This window comes from Mastomys coucha, unplaced genomic scaffold (assembly GCF_008632895.1).
Source record: "Mastomys coucha isolate ucsf_1 unplaced genomic scaffold, UCSF_Mcou_1 pScaffold8, whole genome shotgun sequence".
Taxonomy (NCBI): domain Eukaryota; kingdom Metazoa; phylum Chordata; class Mammalia; order Rodentia; family Muridae; genus Mastomys; species Mastomys coucha.
The window spans coordinates 21674028-21678871 of NW_022196914.1; the positions used below are offsets into that span (position 1 = coordinate 21674028).

At 41.5% G+C, this 4844-nt stretch overlaps 1 pseudogene; it reads right to left on the bottom strand.

The window, feature by feature from the left end:
- Positions 1 to 1262: 1262 nt before the first annotated feature.
- Positions 1263 to 4844, bottom strand: part of LOC116083856 — a 30724-nt pseudogene continuing 27142 nt past the window's right edge.

The following is a 4844-nucleotide window of genomic DNA, read 5'->3' on the forward strand; positions in this document are numbered from 1 at the left end:
TTGATTTCAGCCCTGATTTTGACTATTTGCTTTTAGCTGCTCTTTTAAATTGCTGGTACAAGAGAACTTTCTAATTTCTTTATGGAGAAACTTTCCTCTTAGCACTGCTTTCATTGAGTCCCATAAATTTGGGCCTTCATTTTCTTTGAATTCTAGAAAGTCATTATTTCTTCCCTGACTCTATAGATCATTGAGTAGAGAGTTCTTCAGTTTCCATGAATGTGTCTGCTTTCTCCTGTTTTCATTGTTGAAGTCTAGCTTTAGTCCATGATAGTCTGATAAAATCCAAGTCATTATTTCAACTTTCTTGTATTGTTGAGGCTTTCTTTGGGCAGGACCATATGGTCAATTTTGGAGAAGGACCCGTGAAGTGTTAAGAAGAAGATATATTCTTTTGTACTTGGATGAAATATTCTATAGATGTCAGGTAGGTCCATTTGATTCATAATGTCCATTAGTTTTGTTATTTCCATGTAATTTTTATCTGGATGACCTGTCAAATGTTGAGAATGATGTGTTGAAGTCTCCCACTATTAATGTGTGGGGTTCAATATGTAATTTAAGCATTAGCAATGTTTCTTTTACAAATGTGGAATCCCTTGTGTTTGGGACATAGATTTTCAGAATTGAGACATCATGGTTATTATTATTATTATTATTATTATTATTATTATTATTATTATTATTATTGGGTTTAAATACACTTCACAGTGTGTTGTGTTTATTAAGTAGCTCCACAGAAGGTGTGACGGCAGATGCAGTGGGTGAGTAGAGCTGCCTGAGCCTGCTCAGGCATATCCACACACCACATATCAGCAGTGGGTGATGCAGCCCACTGGGGCTCCAGGGCCAGAGAGGAACGTGGGTGGTGACCACACCATGTCCAGGATAAGGTCCAGGGATGGATGGCAGAGACAGAGGGAAGATCTGGAGAGAGATTTGATGAGATTTTTTTTTCCTTTCAGATGTTAGGTTTTTGGTCTATAAATTGGAAAGGAAGGCTCAGACTTAGATAAATACATTTGAGAAATGGTTTATTGAGCAGAGTCCACCAATTCAGCTTCGAGTAGGTTTTCCCTTCAGTAGAGACACTCATCTCTCCCAAGACTCCAGCTGAGACCTCTTCTTCTCCTGTGTCTATGAGGGAAGTAGAAGTGCATCACTATTCTCAATGGAGAGGACAATGCCTTTTTTTGACAGGAAAACTAATGACCGGCTTAAGTATGCAAGACAACACTTGGTCCTCCAGTCAGTTTCCTTAATTAATTGTCCTGGTATATATAAAAGTTATTGGTGGCAGCTACAGCAATAATGCTCTCCATGGGGTGCCAGGCTGTGTGAAGGATCTTCTTATTGAAGTCCAAACTGTCCACGCTAATCTCGTCTTTCTTTCTCTTACCCCCGTAATACTTTCCGGAGCTTCAGGCTGGCTCGGGGTTTGCTGTTCTCTCTTGAGGGTTCCAGTGTAACATCCCTCCGAGTGTTTCTATCAAACACTCTAAAGAAGTTGTTGTAGGACCCCATCATAATGGCACTGTCTGAACCATTCCAGCAGCACTCGAACTTGTCAAAGATGCAGTCATTCTCATTACAAGGAGCAGAGCTTGCTTCATAGCTACTCATGTTCCTGGTGGGTCCCGACAGGCCTGCCCTCCATGTTGAGGTCCCATACCTTCATTGACAGTCTCTGATCATCATGTATCAACCACTGTGGTTGAACTGGACATCAGATATAGATGAGATTATTTCTGAGAAAAAGAATCTACTGCTGGGATCTTCTGGCTCTTCAAAAAATTTGGCATGTCTGTCACAGAGGGCAGAAGAATGCATGTCACACAGCCTGGTGATCCCCTTGCTGCCGCTATAGACAAATACATTGCACTGATGTGGGTGGAACTCTGTGGCAGGGATGACTTTTGTCAGCTTCTCCATATTAGCTGGCTTGGTGTCCACAATATTAAAGCTTCTATCTGTGATTTCTAAATGCCATAGGTTAATTCTCAGATATGTTTCATGATCACTGTTTACTGAAATGGAATTTATGTGATATGTATGAGCATTTGCAAAAATTCGTCGTGGACTTGCTTCTACTATAAGGTGCATGGGCTTCAATATTGGAACCAGTAGTGCCGTAATTCTAATTGGGTCTCGAAGTTGTCCATCTTCAACTTTCAAGTTTAACCTGCTTTTTTTTTTTTATCCAGTTCACTTATTTTCCATAATTTAATAATTTTAATCATTTGTAGAGTAGAAAATGAGCAGCATTCTGTTGCTGTAACCACCTGATTTTATTAATTTTTTCTTCAATTTCTAGACTTTTCAAATAGTCAAACTCTGGCTCATGACTCTGAAAAGTACTGTAAACATTGTACTCTCCCCTAGAGTGAGAGCGGCCTTTATTCTCTTGTTCCTGTTGGAAAATAACAACTCTGCCAGCTCTGTCTCCTGTTGCAAGAAGGTCTCCAGAGTAGTTAAACTCAACAGTGGAGATGATGTCCACTGCCGCCTCAGGCTCCTGCCATGGTGTGGGCAGGACGAGCCCAGCTGAGCACCGCCAACCAAGGTGCTCCGAGTGCTCAGCCTGGGCTTCCACTGCTGCCACTGCCTGGGTGGGGGATTTTTTTCCCTTTTCAAAATGCCTTGGTAATTTTTTTCCTTTGATGAGTATGAAGTGTCCTTCCCACCCTCTCTTTGTTTTTGTTGTTGTTTTCTTTCAAATTTTTATTGGTTATTTTATTTATATTTCAGATGTTATCCCACTTCCTAGTTTTCACTCTGAGAACTTCCCATCCCACCCCTGTCCTCCTGCCTCCATGAGGGTGCTCCCCTACCCACACAGCCACTCCTGCCCCATGGCCTTAGCATTCCCTTACACTGGGACATCTAACCTTCACAGGACCAAGGGCCTCCCCTCCCTTTGATGCCAGACAAGGCCATCCTCTGCTACATAAGCAGCTGGAGTCATGGGACCCTCCATGTGTACTCCTTGGTTGGTCATTTAGATCCTTGGAGCTCTGGAGGATCTGGTTGGTTGATATTGTTGTTCTTCCTATGGGGTTGCAAATACCTTCAGCTCTTTTAGTCCTTCCTCTAACTCTTCCATTGGGGTCTCCCTGCTCAGCCTGATAGTTGGCTGCAAGCATCTGCATTTGTATCAGCAGGCTCCTGGCAGCAAGCACTTCTTGGCATCCACAATAGTGTCTGGTTTGGTGGCTGCATATGGGATGGATCTCCAGGTGGGGCAGTCTCTAGATGGCCTTTCCTTCAGTCTCTGTCCCATTCTTTGTCCCTGTATTTCCTTTAGACAGGAGCAATTCTGGGATAAAATTTTGAGAAGGGTGGGTGGTTCCATCCCTCAACAGGAGGCTGTGCTTAACCTGTGGATATGGACTCTATAGGTTCTCTCTCCCCTTTGTTGGGTATTTCAGCTAATATCATCCTTATTGGGTCCTGGGAGCCTCTTACTTTCCTAGTATCTGAGACTTTATGTTGTGTACCCCCAGTTTCCCACCCCTCATTGCTACATGCCTCTGTTCAATTGCTTGATCTTTTCTACATCTCCTCCATCTCCTCCCACACTTGATCAAAACTTTTCATCTCATCCCTTCTTCTCTTCTTCCCAAGTCCCACCCACCCTCTACCTCCTGTGATTATTTTGTTCTCCCTTTTAAGTAGGACTGAGGCATCCATACTTTGGTCTTCCTTCTTCTTGACTTTCATATGTTCTGTAAGTTGTATCATGGGTATTATGAGCTTTTTTCCTAATATCACTTATCAGTGAGGACACACCATGTATGTTCTTTTGTGACTGTGTTACCTCACCCAGGATGATATCTTCTAGTTCCATCCATTTGACTGAGAATTTCATGAAGTCATTGTTTTTAATGGCTGAGTAGTATTCTGTTGTGCAAATGTACCACATTTTCTGTATCCATTCCTCTGTTGAAGGACATCTGGCTTGTTTCCAGCTTCTGGCTATTATAAATAAGGCTGCTATGAACATAGTGGAGCACATGTCCTTGTATTTGTTGGAGCATCTTTTGGGTATATGACCAGGAGTGGTATAGCTGGGTCCTCTGGTAGTACTATGTACAGTTTGGTAAGAAACTGCCAAACTGATTTCTAGAGTGGTTGTACCAGCTTGCAATCCTACCAGCAATGGAGGAGTGTTCCTTTCTCCACATCCTTGCCAGCATCTGCTGTCACCTGAGATTTTGATCTGACTGGTGTGAGATGGAATCTCAGGGTCATTTTGATTTGCATTTCCCTGATGACTAATGATGTTGAACATTTCTTTAAGTGCTTCTCAGCCATGTGAGATTCCTCATTTGAGAATTCTTTGTTTAGCTCTGTACCCCATTTTTAATAAGGTTATTTGGTCCTCTGGAGTCTTAACTTCTTGAGTTCTTTGTATATTTTGGATATTAGCCCTCTATTGGATGTAGGGTTGGTAAAGGTCTTTTCCCAATCTGTTGGTTGCCATTTTGTCCTATTGACAGTGTCTTTTGCTTTACAGAAGCTTTTCAATTTTATGAGGTCCCATTTGTTAATTGTTGATCTTAGGGCATAAGCTCTTGGTGTTCTGTTCAAGAAAATTTCCCCTGTGCCCATGTATTTGAGTCTCTGTAGAGCTTGAGTTCAGGGATGGTGATTCCCCCAGAAGTTCTCTGATTATTGAGAATAGCTTTTGATATCCTGGTTTTTTTGTAATTCCAAATGAATTTGAGAATTGCTCTTTCTTTTCTTTTTTTCTTTTTGTTTGCCAACTATTCTTAATTAATTTATTTATTTATTTTAGATATTTTCTTTATTTACATGTAAATTTCTCCATTCCCAGTTTCCCC